Consider the following 21089-nt stretch of genomic DNA (forward strand, 5'->3'; position numbering starts at 1 on the left):
TTGATACAGCTGATTGGTTGACTTGGCCATTTCAAAGGGCAGTTGCGAGTCAACCCTGTTGCTGAGTGTCTTGAGTCACATGTAGGCCAGACCTGGTGAAGGTGGTAAATTTCCTTCCCTAAAGGACATTAGGGAGCCGGGTAGGTTTTCCTGAGAACAAACGATGGTTTCATAGTTTCATTTGAGTCATAATTCCAGATGTTTGATTGAATTCAAATTCCACCATATGCTGTGGTGGGATCAAATCCGGGGTCTCGGTTATTGCTTGGGTCCCTGGATTAATAGACCACAGGCTGGACCATCGCCTCCCCGTCTTCTCTAATCAACTCCCCATGCTGTCATCATGACTGAGGTACAGAAAATGGTGCAATTCTACTGCTATGGAGACTGGAATTGCAAATATTTCAGGACAATGGGACTGTGCAGGGATGTAACAGTTCATCAGCAACTGACAAGAACCAGAGAATGAAGGCATTTTCAACACAGAGTGGGTGTGCCATGTATACATGGATTTGACCTGCTCTTGTCACTGGAACATCAGTGAAGGTTCTGTAAATGGTTTCCTCAGGTTTGTGTAGCAGCTACTGCAGTCATTCAGGGAGAGCTGAGGGTCTGGTGACCCCACTCTGAACAAGGTGTGGGCAGGGCATTCACAGTGTTTTGGGGTCTTCATCACAGCTAACAAATGATTTGACCTGCTTCTGTCACAGCTAACAATTGGAGCAAAGACTGCATAGAAGGGAAGCTCTGTAAACAGTGGGGAGCAGGGCACTACAATCTCCTCTCTGGGATTTCCAGGGATATTTTCCAATGTTGTACCTTTTCCAGGTGCAATGTGTGAAGCCAGTTTGATTAGACAATGAGGAGGTCACAGAGCTGTGTCACCTGCTTCAGCAGAACCTGTGGTCTCACACCAGGGAGAGGACTGTGCTGATACTGACCATGAAGTGAATTGGTTTGATTCTGGAACTTTCCATGCAAGAATCGGTGTCATAGCCATCATGTGCCATCGTGCCATCCTCGGAGGTATTAACGAGGAGACATAGACTTTCTCTGTCCCCAGAGGTTGATTCAGTCTCCGCAGAGGAAGGAACCGAAAATCTTGCAGAAATATTAGGGAATATCTGGTGAAGATGAGAAAGTGCAGGGAATTTGATTTATTAAAAATCAATTACTTGAAAAACTGATTGCATTGAAGTGTGGTAATTGCTGCACCAAATGATTAATGAATTTCGTGGACTGCAGAGATGGGGCTGCAGACAGAGTATGCTGGACAGCTCTTTTGGGAGCCAGTATAGAGATAATGGGTCAGTGGCCTCTTTTGGTCCTTTAATTCCTTGATTCTATGAGGCATTCCCATGACTATTGAGGGAAGTCAAAGTTCTTCAAAGCTCTTTCGATCCTGGGAAAGATCCTGGACAGTAGTGAGGAGGTGCTATGACTGCAAATATTTAAAAGTTGATGCAGAGGGAATAATTTGATGCCAGTTGGTAGAAGATATGAGCACATTTTGTGAGGAATGTGATAGCTGGATAACTGGAGAGTGATGATGTGATTTTGCAGAGCCAGGCTACATTCAGAAATTATCTTTAATAAATCTGCTGGGGTTTGTGGAAGATGTTGTTTGTGACGTCTATAAATGCGAACAGTGGGACTGGAATATTTTAGTTTTCAGACGAATATTGAAACGCTTGCACACTGGTGAGTGAAGAAGGTAAGAGCCCAGGGGTAAGGGGGGATATACTACATGGATTGATGTTACAGAGTCGAAAGACTGCATGATCACTTTAAGAAAGACGATGCAGGAACCATGGTTTCAATGCTTGGCTGAAGGAGCAGCGGGTGTGTAGCTGGCAGTACTGCCAGTGCCACAAGTGCCACCTGGTCACCGAGTGGCAGCGTATCATGGCAATGCAGAAAGGGCTCCACAAACAGCAGCAGCGGGAGGAGGAAATGGGGATAACCGCCCCTTCTCTGGGGGCAGACGCCAGAAACACCAGCCTCCTGCCACAGGGCAAGCAACAGGCCATCTCCCCAGCCCAGTGTTGGAGGGAGACACCTCTGTCTCAGATAGGCATGACCCCTCAATGGGGCAGCAGGGGCAACAGGGCAGTGGTGACAGGAACAACAGTCCGTCTACCCATGTGGTCCACACCTCTGACTCCTTTGATCATCCTCCTCAATACCAGGAGGTTTGAACTCGGTTTATCAAAGATAATTCACCATTCCTGACACCAACCTGTTCTAATGCAGAGGTCTAGCCCCTCTGCTATTTAAAACCAACACCCCATGAAAGCTCCCCTCATTTCGTAATCTTGGCAAAAAAAATGGTATGGGAGTGAAAGAAAACTTCTGATTTCCACTGTTTAAAGAAAAGTAACAATTTCCTTTTCCTAACTTGAACAGTGAACACTAAACAAAACGATTAACAAATCTGAGCCCACTTTTTCTTAGATAATCACTGCTTGACTCCAACTCTTAAAATTCTCCTCCAATAACACAATTGTTACCCATTAATGTAACTTAATCCCTCAAAGTCCATACAGACCCTTACGCTGTCTTCCTTCTATCCTTCCATTTCTGCTGTCATCTCCCTGGGCCGTCTTCTTACACTTTTTCCTGTTTTCACTGGAAAAGGTATGTTTGAGAGATAGTGCCTTCATAGAGATTTCTTTGAGAGGGTGAAGAGCCCCTTCAGATGACATGTGCTCTGACTAATTTTCAAAATGCACTTGCTTTTAAATGTCCAAGACTCATTTGGTCAGATGTTGTCAATACTATTAAATTCAAATTCAATTGTTTTTTGGTATCCTGGGCATAATTTAAATTCATTGGTTAAATTCAAATCTGATTGCCTTGACATCAAAACACAACCCCAAGCTAACGGTTATATTTTCTCAATTTCCAGCAATCTCTGCGCTCACAGACATAATGGGCTGTCACAATCTCTCAGCTTAGAAACACACCCTCTCTTTTAAAGTAACCATGCAAAGTCACTGTGTGACTTTGTAACTATTGATTATTGGTTAATGGAGAGAATACAGAGAATTGGGTTCTGCTCTCTACTGGTCTCTTCTGCTGTCTCACTCATGGGGTATCATCTGTATTCCTGAAGAAGGGCTCATGCCCGAAGCGTCGATTCTCCTGCTCCTTGGATGCTACCTGACCTGCTGCGCTTTTCCAGCAACGTATTTTCAGGGTATCATCTGTATCAGTGCTTGGAGCATCGGGATTCACAAGGCAAAGGAATGATTTGGGTATGGGCAACAAATACCATCCTTCTGGTTGTATACTGATTAGAATGTGTGAGGTTGGGAAGTGCTGTTGGTGAAAGGATCTGAATGCTCTTGGTCATGAGTCACTGACAGAATTCATACGGGACAGGAGCAATCAGGACTGTTAATAGTATGTTGTCCTTTGTCACAAAATGATTCAAGTACAGGAATAAAGACAGTTTCCTGCTGTTGTTGAGTGTTGGTCAGACAATATCTGGGGCACTGTGTACAGATTTTCTCTCCTTTATGAGGAATGATTTCCTAGCCACAGAGACAGTGTAAAGGAGGTCCACCAGAATAATCCCTGGGAAGATGGTACCATGAGGAGAGTGTGAAGGAAATGAATATATCATCTGTAGTGTTAGGAGGCAATAAGTGGTGGCAGTGCTGTACCGACGGGTTATGGCCAAACACCCATTATGTCTTAACAAATGACATCGAAAGTGTGAAAAATTGCATCTTTATTTCCTCCATGATATGTGTTTCCTGATAGTTTACATACCTCTGCAACTCCCATGTTAATTGAGAGAGAGCTCCAGGTTCTGAATGAACTCTCACCACTTCAGTGTGTGCTGCTGTGTGACTCTGCATTGAAAATCATATTGTTCACAAATCTGTCAGCAGCCACAATGCCTTACTCCTGAAAGAGTTAGCCGTTCACACCAGATTCTGACCACCAATGAGAATGCCAGTTTGTCTTCTTGGAGATGGACGCTGCATCCTTGAGACTTGGCACAAACCATCCCCTTTCCCTCCTCACCCTAAGCAAACCTCGGTAAAGTAGCACGTGCGCACCATTATCAATGGAGCCAGGAGGGACAATGTAGAGAAATCTGTCTGTGCAGTCTCTGAATCATTGGTTTGTCACGTTGGAGCATCAATGACATCCTGCAATGTCTGTCTAAGCAGTTTGAGGGGCTGAATGGCCTTTTCCAGTTGCTGTGTTAGGGACTCATGCAGTGATTTGGGGATCGAGAGTGTGGTTCTGGAAAAGCACAGCTGGTCAGGCAGGTCTGAGGTGCAGGGGAATCGATGTTTCAGGCAGAAGTTCTCACTTTCTCCTCAAATGGAGAGTTGTCCTGGTCCCATAGAAGAGGCTCAGTGAGCTGATTGGGTGATCGCTGATTCCTGTTTAACAGCTCGATGTGCAGTACAGATGGGCGGCATGATGGCACAGTGGTTAGCACTGCTGCCTCACAGCGCCAGAGACCCAGGTTCAATTCCCGCCTCAGGGAACTGACTGTGTGGAGTTTGCACGTTCTCCCCGTGTCTGCGTGGGTTTCCTCCGGGTGCTCTGGTTTCCTCCCACAGTCCAAAGATGTGCAGGTCAGGTGAATTGGCCATGCTAAATTGCCCATTGTTAGGTAAGGGGTAAATGTAGGGGTATGGATGGGTTGCGCTTTGGCGGGTCGGTGTGGACTTGTTGGGCCGAAGGGCCTGTTTCCACACTGTAATGTAATCTAATCAGATCTCTTTTTATGGCCCTCTTCTTCTCCAATCGTTTCAATGTTATTTTCCTGTGAAACCAGCTTGAGGTGCTGAATGAGATCCTCCTCCCCTTCACTGTGGAAATGGGCAGTGCCCAACAGTCCTGTTCCATGAATGTTACAGGCACTTTAACAGCACAAGCTGAAATGTTGTCCAGCCCTTGCTGCACATGGCCACAGGAGCTGAGGGCTGACAGATTGTTTTGAACATAGTGTAATCTTCAGTGAACATCCCCACTTCTGATCTTATGATGGGGAAAGACATTGATGAAGCAGCTGAAAATATGCCGAGGAAACTATCCTGAGGATCTCCTGCACAAATGTACCAGGACTGAGAGGATTGATGTTCAGAGATCACAAACCTGTTCATTTGTGCTCTGAATGACTCCAACCAGTGGGGAATTTAAAACTCATTCCTTTTAAGTTCAACTTTGTTGCTTTCCTTGCTGTCATCCTTATTCAATGTCCAGATCCTTGATATAAACCCATCACCTATTTTCTTAGGGTCTGTATCCCTTTGCTCCCTGCCCAATCATGTATCTGTCTAGATACATCTTAAATGACACGATTCTTCCCGTCTCAACAGCCTCCACTGGCAACGCGTTCCAGGCAGCCACCAACCTCTGTGTAAAGACCTTTCCACGCATATCCCTTCAAAACCTTTCCCCTCTCACTTTGAACTCGTGACCCCTAGTAATTAAGTTCCGCACTCTGGGAACAAGCTTCTTGCAATCCACACTGTCTGCACCTCTCATGATTTTGTAGACCTCAATCAGGTCACCCCTCACCTCCATCTTTATACAAGACTCATAAAGTCATAGAGATCTACAGCATGGAAACAGTCCCTTCGGTCCAACCCATCCATGCTGACCAGATATCCCAACCCAATCCAATCCCATCTGCCAGTACCCAGCCCATATGCCTCCAAACCATTCCTATTCATATACCCATTCAAATGCCTCTTAAATGTTGCAATTGTACCAGCCTCCACCACTTCCTCTGGAAGCTCATTCCATACACATATTACCCTCTGTGTGAAAACGTTACCCATTATGTCTTTTTTATATCTTTCCCCTCTCACCATAAATCTATGCCTTCTAGTTCTGGACGTTTCCCTCCCCCCAGGGAAAAGACTTTGCCTATCTATGCCCCTTACAATTTTGTCAACCTCTAAAAGGTCACCCCTCAGCCTCCAACGCTCCAGGGAAAACAGCCCCAGCCAGTTCAGCCTCTCCCTATCGCTCAAATCCTCCAACCCTGGCAACATCCTTGTTAATGTTTTTGGAACCCTTTCAAGTTTCACAACATCTTTCCAATAGGAAGGAGACCAGAACTTCATGCAATATTTCTACAGGGGCCTAACCAATGTCCAATCCAGCCATAACATGACCTCCCAACTCCTGTACTCAATACTCTGACCAATAAAAGAAAGCATACCAAACACCTTAATCACTATCCTATCTACTTGCGACTTCACTTTCAAGGAGCTATGAACCTGCACTCCAAGGTGTCTTTGTTCAGCAACATTCCTTCGGACCTTACCATTGAGTGTATAAGATCTGCTAAGTTGCAAACTTACTAACTGTACCTCTTATGCTCATATCCAAATCATTTATGTAAATGACAAAACGTAGAGGACCCAGCACTGATCCTTGTGGCACTCCACTGGTCACAGGCCTCCAGTCTGAAAAACAACCCTCCACCACCACCCTCTGTCTTCTACCTTTGAGCCAATTCTGTATCCCAATGGCTAGTTCTCCCTGTATTCCATGAGATCTAACCTTGCTAATAGTCTCCCATGGGGAACCTTATCGAACGCCTTACTGAAGTTCAATTAGATCACATCTTCTGCTCTGCCCTCATCAATCCTCTTTGTTACTTCTCGAAAAATCTCAATCAAGTTTGTGAGACATGATTTCCCAGGCACAAAGCCATGTTGACTATCCCCAATCAATCCTAGCCTTTCCAAATGCATGTACATCCTTTCCCTCAGGATTCCCTCCAACAACTTGCCCACCACTGATGTCAGGCTCACTGGTCTATAGTTCCCTGGCTTGTCCTTACCACCCTTCTTAAACAGTGGCACCACGATTGCCAATCTCCAGTCTTCCGGCACCTCATCTGTGACTATCGATGATACAAATATCTCAGCAAGAGGCCCAGCAATCACTTATCTAGCTTCGCACAGAGTTTTCGGGTACACCAGATCAGGTCCTGGGGATTTATTCATCTTTACCTGTTTCAAGACATCCAGCACTTCCTCTGTGAAAATAATCCTAATCTATTCAACCTCTCTTCAAAGCTTGCACCCTCCATCCCATGCAACACCCTGGTGAACCTCCTCTGCACCCTCTCCAAATCATCCACATCTTTTTGGTAAAGTTGCAACCAGAACTGTCAGCTGAATTCCAAATGGGGCCGAACCAAAGTCCTATACAACTGTAACATGATCTGCCAACTCTTGTACTCAATACCCCGTCCAATGAAGGAAAGCATGTCATTAGCCTTCTTGACCACTCTACTGACCTGCACCTTCCAGGTAACAATGGACCTGAACGCACAGATCATTCTGTACATCAATTCTCCCCAGGACTTTTCCATTTACTGTTTTGTTCGCTCTTGAATTCGATCTTCCAAAATGCATCACCTCGCATTTGCCCGGCTTGAACTCCATCTGCTATTTCTCTGCCCATCTTTCCAATTTATCTATATCCTTCTGTATTCTCTGACAGTCACTTTCACTCTCTGCTACTTCACCAATCTTGATGTCATCTGCAATCTTGCTGTTCAGGGAACCGCTACCTTCCCCCAAATCATTTATATATATCACAAACAAGAGTCACCCCAGCACGGATCCCTGTGGAGATCTACTGGTCACAGGTGACAGTGAGGCCTGCAGATGCTGGAGATCAGAGCTGAGAGTGTGTTGCTGGAAAAGCTGGAGCTCCCAGCCTTATTCCTGATGAAGGGCTCCGGCTCAAAATATCGATTTTCCTGCTCCTCAGATGTTGCCTGACCAGCTGTGCTTTTCTAGCAACACACTCTCAACACTGGTCACAGGTCTCCATTTTGAGAAATTCCTTTCCACTGCTACTCTGTTGCCCAGCCCGTTCTCTATCCATGTAGCTAGAACACCCAGGACACCATGCGCTTCACCTTCTCCATCAGGGGAATCTTATTAAATGCCTTACTAAAGTTCAAGAATATAGCCCTTCCCCCATCAGTCAATGTTGTCACCTCCTCAAAGAATTCTCTTAGGTTTGTAAGACATGACCTTTCCCGCACAAACTCATGCTGCCTATTACTGATAAGCCCATTTTCTTCTTTCTATCCCTCAATGTCTTCTCCAGCAGCTTCCCTAACACTGACGTAAGGTCTATAATTTTCTGGAGTATCCCTGCTACCCTTCTAAGACAAGGGGACAACATTATCAATTCTCCAGTCCTCCAGGTCCTCACCCGTGTTCAAGGATGCTGCAAAGATGTCGATTAAAGTCCCAACTATTTCTTCTCTTGCTTCCCTCAGTAACCTGAGGTAGATTCTGGATTAGTGGTGCTGGAAAAGCACAGCAGTTCAGGCAATATTCAACGAGCAGCGAAATCGACGTTTCGGGCAAAAGCTCTATCGCTGCTCATTGGATGCTGCCTGAACTGCTGTGCTCTTCCAGCACCACTAATCCAGAATTTGGTTTCCAGCATCTGCAGTTATTGTTTTTACCTCGTTGAACCTAAGGTAGATCCCATCTGACCTGGGGACTTGTCTACCTTTTAGAATACCCAGAACTCCCTCCCTCCTTATGCTGACTTGACCTCGAGTACTCAAAGAACTATCCCTAACCTCAGCATCCAGCATATCCCTCTCTCCTTAGTGAATAATAATGCAAAGTTCTTATTAAGAATCTCATCCATTTTCTCTGACCCCACACATAACTTTCCTCCTTTGTCCTTGAGTAGACCAACCCTTTCTCTTGTTACCCTCTAGTTCCTTATATATGAAAAAAAGACTTTGGGATGTTACTCAACCCTGTTTGCTAAAGATATCTCATGACCCCTTTTAGCCCTCTTAATTTCTCGTTTCAGATTGGTCCCAGATTCCCAATGTTCTTCTAAAGCTTTGTCTGTATTCAGCAGCCTAGACCTTATGTCTGCATCCCTTTTCCTGTCAGCTAGTCTCACAACTTCACCTGTCATCGACAGTTCCCTAACCTTGCCGTATCTATTCCTCATTTTCACAGGATCATAACTCTTCTGAAATCTAATCAACCTCTCTTTAAAGGCATATCGAAGGTGGATTTATCTTCAAACAGCTGCTCCCAATTTACGTTCCCCAGCTCTTGCTGAATTTTGGGAGAGTTGACCTTCCCCCAATTTTGCACTCTTCCTTTAGGACCACTTTCATCTTCGTCCATGAGTGTTCTAAAACTTCCAAAATTGTGATCAGTATTCCCAAAATAATACCCTCCTGAAACTTCAACCACCTGGCCAGACTCATTCCCCAACACCAGGTCCAGTATGGCTCCTTCCCAAGTTGTACGATTCACATACTGCTCTAAATTGTCCTCCTGGATGCTCCTTACAAATTCTGCTCCAAGCTCTAATACAAAGTGAATCCCAGTCATTGTTGGGAAAATTAAAATCTCCCATCACCACCACCCTGTTGCTCCTCCATCTTTCCATGATCCTTTCACATATTTGTACCTCAATCTCCCGCTTGCTGTTGGGAGGCCAGTAGTACAGCTCTCACATTGTTACTGCACCCTTCCTGTCTCTGAGCCCTGCCCATATCGCCTCAGTGCTCGAGTCTTCCATAGTGTCCTCCTTCAGCCCAGCTGTGACATTCTCTCTGACCAGGGATGCAGCTCCTCCACCCCTTTTACCTCCCTCTCTATCCTGCCTGAAGCATCGATATCCTGGGATATTTCACTGCCAGTCATGATCTTCCCTCAACAAGTCTCAGTGATAGCAATAATGTTATATTCCCAGCTACTAATCCAAGCCCTAAGTTCAGCTGCTTTATCTACGACACAAATGCACCTCAGACCACCAGCCCCTTTGCGTTCATCATCTGCTCCCTGCCTCCTCTTCCACTTCATCATGCTGACTTCATTATCTAGTTTATTACAGGCTTTAGTTACTTCTCCTCACTGTCAGTTTAAACCCTCCCCAACAGAGTTACCAAAAGGACCCCCAAGGACATTGGTTCCAGTCCAGCCCAGGTGGAGACTGTCCAATTTGTAATAGTCCCACCTCCCCCAGAACCGGTCCCAATGTCCCAAAAATCTAAACCCCTCCCTCCTGCACCATCTGTCAAGCCACTCATTCATCCTGTTTATTCTATCCCTCTGACGAGCACGTGGCACTGGTAGCAATATTGAGATTACTACCTCTGAGGTCCGACTTTTTAACTTGGTTCCAGACTCCCTGAATTCCATTTGTAGGTGTTCATCTTGTTTTTAACCTTTATTGTTTGTGTCTTTATACACCACGACAACTGGCTGATCACTCTCCCCCTTGGGAATGTTCTGCAGCCGATCTGAGACATCCGTGACCCTTGCACATGGGAGGCAACATACCATTCGGGAGTCTCGTTTTCAACCATAGAACTGCCTACCTACTCCTCTACAATTGAACCCTTTCTGACTATAGCCCTTCCACTCTTTTTCCTGCCCTTCTGTACAGCAGAGCCAGCCACGGTGCCATGAACATGTCTACTGCTGCCTTCCCCTGGTGAGCTCTCACCGCTCCTACTCAGCTCCTCACTCTCCCCACTCCCCCTCAGCTCCTCACTCTCCCCGCTCCCCCTCAGCTCCTCACTCTCCCCACTCCCCCTCAGCTCCTCACTCTCCCCAATCCCCCTCAGCTCCTCACTCTCCCATCTCCCCCTCAGCTCCTCACTCTCCCCACTCCCCCTCAGCTCCTCACTCTCCCCAATCCCACTCAGCTCCTCACTCTCCCCACTCCCCCTCAGCTCCTCACTCTCCCCACTCCCCCTCAGCTCCTCACTCTCCCCAATCCCACTCAGCTCCTCACTCTCCCCACTCCCCCTCAGCTCCTCACTCTCCCCCCTCCCCCTCAGCTCCTCACTCTCCCCACTCCCCCTCAGCTCCTCACTCTCCCCACTCTCCCTCAGCTCCTCACTTTCCCCAATCCCCCTCAGCTCCTCACTCTCCCCAATCCCCCTCAGCTCCTCACTCTCCCCACTCTCCCTCAGCTCCTCACTCTCCCCACTCCCACTCAGCTCCTCACTCTCCCCAATCCCCCTCAGCTCCTCACTCTCCCCACTCCCCCTCAGCTCCTCACTCTCCCCACTCTCCCTCAGCTCCTCACTCTCCCCAATCCCACTCAGCTCCTCACTCTCCCCACTCCCCCTCAGCTCCTCACTCTCCCCAATCCCACTCAGCTCCTCACTCTCCCCACTCCCCCTCAGCTCCTCACTCTCCCTGCTCCCACTCAGCTCCTCACTCTCCCCACTCCCTCTCAGCTCCTCACTCTCCCCAATCCCACTCAGCTCCTCACTCTCCCCACTCCCCCTCAGCTCCTCACTCTCCCCACTCTCCCTCAGCTCCTCACTCTCCCCAATCCCACTCAGCTCCTCACTCTCCCCACTCCCCCTCAGCTCCTCACTCTCCCTGCTCCCACTCAGCTCCTCACTCTCCCCACTCCCTCTCAGCTCCTCACTCTCCCCACTCCCTCTCAGCTCCTCACTCTCCCCAATCCCACTCAGCTCCTCACTCTCCCCACTCCCCCTCAGCTCCTCACTCTCCCCACTCCCCCTCAGCTCCTCACTCTCCCCACTCCCCCTCAGCTCCTCACTCTCCCCACTCTCACTCAGCTCCTCACTCTCCCCACTCCCCCTCAGCTCCTCACTCTCCCCACTCCCTCTCAGCTCCTCACTCTCCCCACTCCCCCTCAGCTCCTCACTCTCCCCACTCCCTCTCAGCTCCTCACTCTCCCCACTCCCTCTCAGCTCCTCACTCTCCCTGCTCCCACTCAGCTCCTCACTCTCCCCACTCCCCCTCAGCTCCTCACTCTCCCCACTCCCCCTCAGCTCCTCACTCTCCCCACTCTCACTCAGCTCCTCACTCTCCCCACTCCCACTCAGCTCCTCACTCTCCCCACTCCCTCTCAGCTCCTCACTCTCCCTGCTCCCACTCAGCTCCTCACTCTCCCCACTCCCCCTCAGCTCCTCACTCTCCCCACTCCCCCTCAGCTCCTCACTCTCCCCACTCTCACTCAGCTCCTCACTCTCCCCACTCCCACTCAGCTCCTCACTCTCCCTGCTCCCACTCAGCTCCTCACTCTCCCCACTCCCTCTCAGCTCCTCACTCTCCCCACTCCCCCTCAGCTCCTCACTCTCCCCAATCCCACTCAGCTCCTCACTCTCCCCACTCCCTCTCAGCTCCTCACACTCCCTGCTCCAGTTCAGCTCCTCTCTCTCCCCACTCCCTCTGTTGCTGAAAATAGGCAGCTGATGCTCGAGGTAAGTCCCTTTTGAGAGTGAAATATACCCCGGTCCTCTCTCTCTATCTCGCCCATCCTGAAAATACTCTCCCCATCTCTGCCTCACACAAGGACCATTCCCTTTGACAGTCCTTGGTTTGTGCCACTCTTCCCACTGACAGCTCCCTCCCCAGGAACGTTACCCTGCAACAGGAAAATATGCAAAACCAGGCAGGGCCCCAAACAGTCCTTCCAGGTGAGACAGACCTTCACCTGCCTCACTTCCAACCCAGTTTACTGCATCAGGTGTTCCCGATGTGGCCTTTTCTACTTCGGGCAGATCAAATGTAAACTTAGGGAACGGTTTGCCGAGCATCGCAGCCAAATCCGCAGGGACTGACCGACCTCCCAGTCACTGACCTCCCAGTCACTGCCCATTTCAATTCCCCCAAACATTCCCATTCCGACATGACCACCTCCAAGTGCTCTGGTTTCCTCGAACAATCCAAAGGTGTGCAGATTGAGTGAATTGGCCATGCTAAGTTGCCCATCGTGTTCAGGGATGTGAGGTATGGGGCATTCGTCAGGGGTAAATGTCAAGTAATTAGGGAGGGGAATAGGTTTAATTGGGATCCTCTTCAGAGTGTTGGTGTGGACTTGTTAGGCCAAAGGGCCTGTTCCCACACCGAAGAAATTCTATAAATGATACAGAAATGATCTGGGAAAGGGCACTGTTGGAATGATCAGCAAGTTTGCAGATGACACGAAGATTGGTGGAGTAGCAGGAAGCATAAGGGACTGTCAAAGAATACAGGAGGATATAGAAAGACTGGAGAGTTGGGTGGAAAAGTAGCAGATGGAGTTCAATCCAGACAAATGTGAGGTGATGCATTTAGGCAAGACTAATTCTAGAGCGAATTATACAATGAATGGAAGAGCCTTGGGAAAGGTTGATGGGCAGAGAGATCTGGGAGTGCAGGTCCATTGTTCCCTGAAGGGTGCACAAGTTGATAGAGTTGTGAAGAAAGCATATAGTATGCTTGCCTTCATTGGACGGGGTATTGAGTATAAGAGCTGGCAAGTCATGTTAAAATTGTACAAGACATTGGTTCGGGCGCATTTCGAATACTGTGTCCAGTTCTGGTCACCACATTACCAATAGGAGGATGCAGGGAAGGTTGACAAGGATGTTGCCTGGTATGGAAGGTGCTAGATGTGAAGAGAGGGTGAGTAGGTTAAGATTGTTTTCCTTAGAAAAAAGGAAATGGTGGGGGGCTGATTGAGGTCTATAAAATCATGAAGGGTTCAGACAGGGTGGATAGAGATACGCTTTTTCGCATGGTGAAGTATTCAGTAACAAGAGGTCACACTTTCAAGGTCAGAAGTGAAAAGTTTAAGGGCAGCAAGTACTTCACACAGAGGGTGGTGGGTGTCTGGAACGTGTTGCCATCAAAGGTGGTAGATGCAGGCACAGTAGATTCATTTAAGATGCATCTGGACAGATGCACGAGTAGGTGGGGAGCAGAGGGGTACAGATGCTTAGGAATTGGGCGACAGGTTTAGACAGTGGATTTGGATCGGCTCAGGTTTGGAAGGCCGAAGGGCCTGTTCCTGGTCTGTAAATTTTCATTGTTCTTCTCTTTGTTCTTTATAGCTATAACTAACATCTCATCTTCCGCCTGGGCAACCAAGAGCCCAGAGGACTCACAACTGAGTTCTCCAATTTCAAAATGCCTTCCTTCCCATCAGCCCACCCCTTTCCCAACCCTCCCCATCCCTTCCACTGCACCCTGCCACCAAACGGATTCAGTCCTCCCATTGACCAATCAGGTTGTACCTTTCACGTGCCTTCACCTATCCCCACTTCACCACCGAGCCCTCTGCAAACCCCTATATCTGCAGCTCCCCCGACACCCACTCCCAGTCCTGAAGAAGGGGTACACCTTCGATTTCTCCACTTCCTGATGTTGACCGGCTTGCTGTGTTCTTCCAACCTCCTGCCTGTCTGTTCTGGGCTGCTAACTTCTCCCAATTTATGGTATCTGGGCTAATTCTCTTGGGGAGACTCAGAATTCCATGGAACAAACTGTTTCAGCTGATCTGGCAATGTCTTGATTCAATTTTCTCATTGTTGTGACAGTCCTCTCCAAGCTCTCACTCCTCCAGTTAGTCCCATTCCCTTGTCTTCTTCTCCATGTTCCACACCACATTCTCAATTAATTAATTATCTGTTTCTGTCTTCAATATAAACCTTTGTGTCCCTCTGTATCTTTCCCTGGCCTTGGTTTATCGCTCCCCAGTCTATCGAGTGCTGCCATTGTGAAGCTCAGAAACAAGAAAAAGGTTTGGGTCGGGCTGTTGTTCACTTCCCGGTGTGTCCCATGTGATGCTCCATGTGGGACGGGGGGTCACAGCAGCTTTGACACACATCCTTGAAACTTGGTCTGTGCCTGTCCACTGAACGCCTGTGTTTGTCCCTCTCAGCTGATCGTGCGGTCAGTAACACGGGGAAACCCCTTGAGTATTATTGTAAAGGAGCAGGTGTCTGACTTGTAGCTGAGGGGCTTCTGACTGACTCCTGTTATTGAAACGTTAGTGGAGGTGCTGGGGAAGGTTTGCTGGAGGTTGTGCTGTCAGCTGCCTCAGACATTCAGGGAGACCTGAGGATTTGGTGACCCAACTCTGGATGGAGTCTGGGGCCTGTAGTTATAGCATCTGGGTCTGTAACATGAACAACAAATGGATCAGGGGATAGAGAGAGCGGCAGCTCTGAAACCACGGAGTGAGTGTGGGTGGGGAAAGGGATCTGCCGTATCCACTCCGGGTTTTCCAAGAACAGCTTCCCAAGCGACACTTAACCCAGGAGCAGGGTGTGAGGGGACCCTGATTGAACAAGGAGCTGGGCACAGAGCAGTGTCACCTCCTTCAACGCGACCTGCAGCTTCACACCAGGGGCGGACGGTGCTGCCAGTGGCTGTTAGCATCGCAGCTTCATTCTAGGATCCGGAACTTTCCAGACAGGCGTGGGGGACATATCCATCATCTCCCAGTATGTCGATATCAATTCACCATTTGGTGACGGAGGGTATATATGGCGGATGAGGTGAATACAATGTTTTATCCCTCAGCAGGGAGTTGCCAGCGCTATCCTTGTTTTCCCAGTATAGTGGGATTCCCGATGGTGTACATGGCTCTGCAGGGTCCCCATGTCAATGGGGAGAGTTCGAGGAACTGAAGGACCTCTCACTCCAATAATGGTGCAGTGTGACCATGCATAGTACATCATGTTGGAGAATACCCACTGTCCTGGCAGCAACCACAGCCTCTTCGTTCAGAAGCAGTCAGCCATTCCCATTATCTTCAGGTCCCCACATAGAAAGAAAGGATGGCATCTCAGATGAGGCCACCCCCTTCGGACACAATTCAAAACACCCTGCTCCTCACCGCTCCCCACCGTCAACCAACCACATCAAAATATCCCGAGTATACTGAGAGCAATGGGAACACTGGGAACCTCAGGGATCAGACCATCAGGGAGATGGAGCAACACTTCCGATGTTTGAACTAGGTCCTGCAATCTCCCTCCATTTATGTAATCTATGACCTTGTATCCTTTCTGAAAAATTCACAGGTTCACAGTTAGCCACGCGACATTCCATCTGCCAAATGGTTATTTCCTGCTTATCCATTTACACATCCTCCACCTCCTCTTGATAACTTTGTTTCCTTCCTATCTCAGCATCATCACCGAATTTAGTGAGAATATATTTGTTCCATTTATCTAAACCGTTGATATAATTTGCAAGTAGTTGAGGACCCAGCAGGTGTCTGTGCAGTCGTTATATTCTGTTAAACTGATAAAGACTGATTTATCCCAGTGGATGGTATCTTCAATATGAGGCTGAGCCTTTCCCTCCACCAGGACTGTGTGCCGGCTGGTGTGGAGGCAGGAGATGTCCATCATCAGGCACTTTCCTTGACCATCTTTGACCTGTCACCATGAGAATTCTTGGATTCTGGAATCAATGTTGGGGAATTACAAGGTAACTCCTTTCTTGACCTTACAGCACGGTGCCATCACCATTGGTGGGTCTGTCCTGCTGTTGGGACAGGATATACCCAGGGATGGTGATGGGGCTGCGTGAAGCATTACCCATCAGGTTTGATTCTGTGTGTAATGACAATGTCAGACTGTTCCCTGACCTGTCAAAATGAGGATTAAAGGTGACAATGGAGCAGGGAATAATGGCTTAAAAAGCTGAATGAAAGACACTCTATCTGATTACACATTGCATTCTCAAAAATGATTGAGGAACTCAATGCATACATTGAGGTAAATGGATACAATTTAATGACATCAGAGAGTCCTTGCTACAGGGTGTCTGATATTTGGAACTGAACATGCAGGACCTTTTATATTTGGGGACGTAATACAAAACATAAAAGGAGGTGGGGTAGATTTCCAAGTAAAAGTTGACATCTGTACGATTGTAAACAGAGAATCTTACATCAAATCTTCAAGTTTTTGGCTTAATCTTATTATTTCTGTTCGCAAAGTGCCAGTTGAGTTGGGTTTGGAGAGAGATTTTCACAATGACGCTGAGTGGATTTCACCAAACCTAATGACAGAAGGGCCTTAGTGATGGGGCTTTTTATGACGCTATCACATTTTCAAACTGATATTCTCCGGAACATTCTTTAACCAACATTCCTCCGGAACAGTCTATGACTGACATTCTCCAACACATTCTATTACTGACATTCTCCAACACATTCTATAACTGACATTCTCCGGAACATTCTATGAATGGCATTCTCTGAACATTCCATCACCAACATTCCCAGAATATTCTATTATTGACATTCTCTTAACACATTCTATAACCAACATTCTCTGGCACATTCTATAAACAGAATTCTCCAGAACATTCTCTGACCCACTTTCCCTGGAAGAATCTATAACCAACATTCTTCAGAACATTCTTTTACCAACATTTCTGGGAAAATTCTACAGCCCACATTCCCCGGAACATTCTGTAACTGACATTCCCCTGAACAATCTATATCCAACATTCTCTTGATCATTCTATAAGCAACATTCTATAAGCAAGATCCCGTTCCATGGAGGAGGAAACACTGTTTCGAACTCCCCTCAGGCAGTTAAAGGGCTTTACCCTACGTTTACACTTCTTCACCTCAGAGGATCGATTGACCACAATTTAGACTAAAAGACAGAAATTTTTAATGCCCGTTTTCTTTAAAAAACTGCAAGAGAATTCTTCAGGATAGCAATGTTTATCCTCCGTATTGGGAACTGTAAAGACGTGACCTGTCTGCTCTCGAGTAATCACGTGTTTGGGAATGTTCTAGAATCCATCTGTTCTTCTGGATGTATGTCTGTGTGTTTAAGGGGGGGGGGGGGTTTCTTCTGTAATACATCACCTATCTGTCAGTAATTCAGAATTTGCCATGTGTTATTCCAGCTCCAACTACATCAATAAATCTCTGAACGTTTCATTTTGAAAATCTCACTCTGATCTCAATCAATTGTAAAATGTCCTTCAGGCTGATGTATAAATTGTTGCTTTTCCTTCCTCACAGTTAACGTCATGACGATCTTTGTCCTGCTTTATAAAGATTGTGGATTGTCTCCATGCATCAGGCGTTACCTGGAGGCAATGGCAATGACGGATCTACTGGTCATTATCCTCGATCTAATATTGAGACACATTCCCATTGTTTATTGGGAACAGTTTTATTTCCTATACTCCGTCCCCGTGTGTAATATCCACGCCGTCCTGCTTTATGCAGCCACTGACTGTTCTGTCTGGTTCACTGTCACTTTCACCTTTGATCGGTTTGTGGCCATTTGTTGCCAGAAGCTGAAAAATAAATATTGCAGTGAGAAAACAGCGGCTGTGGTTCTGGGAACAGTGACTGTGCTGAGCTGTTTAAAGAACATTTTCTGGTATTTCATGCTCACGGGTCTTTATCGGTTGGCGAACTCCCCCTGGTTTTGTTACATAATGAACGGTGTTCTATCTTCTCGTGTCTGGGTCACAATCGAGTTCCTCCACCACATTCTAACCCCGTGTGTCCCATTTCTCCTGATTCTGCTGCTCAATGTTTTCACCATCAGACACATTTTAGTGACCAGCAGAGCCCGCAGGAGACTCCGGACTCACACCAATGGGGACTCTCACCATGATACAGAAATGCAAAATCGAAAAACATCAATCATTTTATTGTTTGTGATCTCGGCCAATTTCATCCTGTTATGGTCAACATTAATGCTGTATTCAATATGGACTCGGATGTATGCCTTGGCATATAATTTTGTGTATCTGCATCGCTTTGTGCGGGAATTGGGCTTCATGCTGCAGCTCCTCAGTTGCTGCACTAACACCGCGATTTATGCTGTGACCCAGACTAAGTTCAGACAGCAGCTGAAGAATGTGCTGAAATATCCCTTTACCCAAATTCATCAATCAATCAAATTCACTGATTAGTCAATCCATCCAGGATTTTCTCATTTCAGTTCAATGTTTCAGCAACGAAACAGCCTGTCGCTATGGTAACAGACTGAGGGTAGTGCTGGTTTTTTCCAACCTGATTCAACAGGGGATTACAGAGACACATTTCAATGGTTCTCAACTCGGGGATCAGTGAAAAAAGGCATCATTTCACTGAATGTATCTATCACTTCAATCTGTAAAAATGAATTTCTTCATTAAGAAGTACCACACAGCAGAACAAACTATTTTGTTGTTTGTGTTGAAGCAGCTGGGCTGGAGAGAGACAGACTCAGCCCCTAGTCCTGGTCATTAGGGAAGGGGAGGGAACTGGGTCTGAGCTCAGGAGCTGGGTTTAAGTCACTCTGTCCTTTACTTTCACCTCAGGATCACTGACTCTGACCTGGCCTTGGCAGATTTCATCTCTCTCTCCATGTTCAGCTCTCATTCTCACAGTGTCCCCTCTTTCTCTTGTCCTCCCATTTTTGTTTCCTGTTGCTCATACCTCAGATGCAACATCGGTCAGCCAAAACTGCAGTGTCACCAAAGAAATTGTTTGAAGAATAACAAAACTGTGCAACATGAGAGATTCACAAGCTGTGAAAAGATCATCCACTCATGTAGTGGCATGTCACAACCAGCAGAGGGTGGCATTGTATCACATTAAACAATTCCGGGGAGAATGAGGGATGGTTGGTGGGTGTGTGTGTGCAAAAGAGACTCAGCCTTTGATTCATCACTTTCTAATTCATTCACTCATTCAAACTTCCCTCCAGTCCCATTGCACGAGAGACAGATCCACAGGCACAAATATATAGAGACACAATTTGGAGATACTCACCAATATGACATTTTACACACAAGACAGACAGACAGACAGAATGGGGAGAGACGGGTAAACACCATTTCAATGGATTCACCCCCAGAACAACAGAGATCCCACTGCACAGTGACACAGACTTAGAGACACACTGAGACAGAGGGACGCACACTAATACACACTCTCATCTATGGCAGCTGATGTGCACACAGCTACAATAAGAGCTGAAATAGATCAGAAGAGACAATTCAGTACAGAAATACACACACAGATACAGACACATAGAATTATATATACATACATACACACACATAGATACACACACACTGACACAAAGACACAAACAGATACACACACAAAGATACACACACAGAGGCATACTCACACACATATACAGATACACACGCGCACACAGACACACACACAGATACAGACACATAGAATTATATATACATACATACACACACATAGATACACACACACTCACACGCACACAGATACACGCACCCAGATACATGCAGACACACAGACACACACACATGCACACAGACACACACAGATATACACACACATACAGATATACACACATACACAGATACACACACACACGCACCCACACACACACAGATACACACATATACACACAGACATACACAGACACACACAGACGCACACAGATACATACACACACATGCACACACACACACACACAGATGTACGCACACACATATACAGAGATACACACAGGTACACACACAGAAACACACACACAGATACACACATACACACACATGCAGATACATACACATACAGACATGCAGATACACACACAGATACATATGCACACACACACAAACACATACACAGACACGTACAGATACACACACAGACACAAGCACACACATACACACACACACATGCACATACACATACACACAGATACGCATACAAACATACAGACACACACAGATACATACACACACACACGCACACACACACACAGATCAACACTAATACACACATCCATAAACACTGCCTCAAACACTCAGAGCTACGAATGTGCAGATATAGTTCGTTTGGGATAGACAAGCAGACAGTTACAGAGAGAGAATCACATACACAGAGACACACACAGGCACATTTATACACACAAACATACAGACCGACATAGATTCATACACATACAAAGACAGAAACAGACACAGACTGAGGTGCAGACATGCAAACAGACCTTTACACTGACACAGACAAAGACACAGAAACATATACATACAAACGCACACACACAACCAAGCGCACAGACACATATTGTTGTGGGTAAAAACAAGGACTGCAGATGCTGGAAACCAGATTAGAGTGGTGCTGGAAAAGCACAGCAGGTCAGGCAGCATCCGAGGAGCAGGAAAATCAGTGTTTTGGACCAGGCCAAACCACCTCAAATATATTTTGGTAGCTTAGATCCTAACCTTTTCTTATTTTAAAGACAGATGGGAAATCAATATTCCAGGTGTGATGCAGCTGGTCAGACCACTCAATACAGAATTTCTGAAAATACA

Source organism: Chiloscyllium punctatum, chromosome 24, assembly GCF_047496795.1.
Source record: "Chiloscyllium punctatum isolate Juve2018m chromosome 24, sChiPun1.3, whole genome shotgun sequence".
Taxonomy (NCBI): Eukaryota; Metazoa; Chordata; class Chondrichthyes; order Orectolobiformes; family Hemiscylliidae; genus Chiloscyllium; species Chiloscyllium punctatum.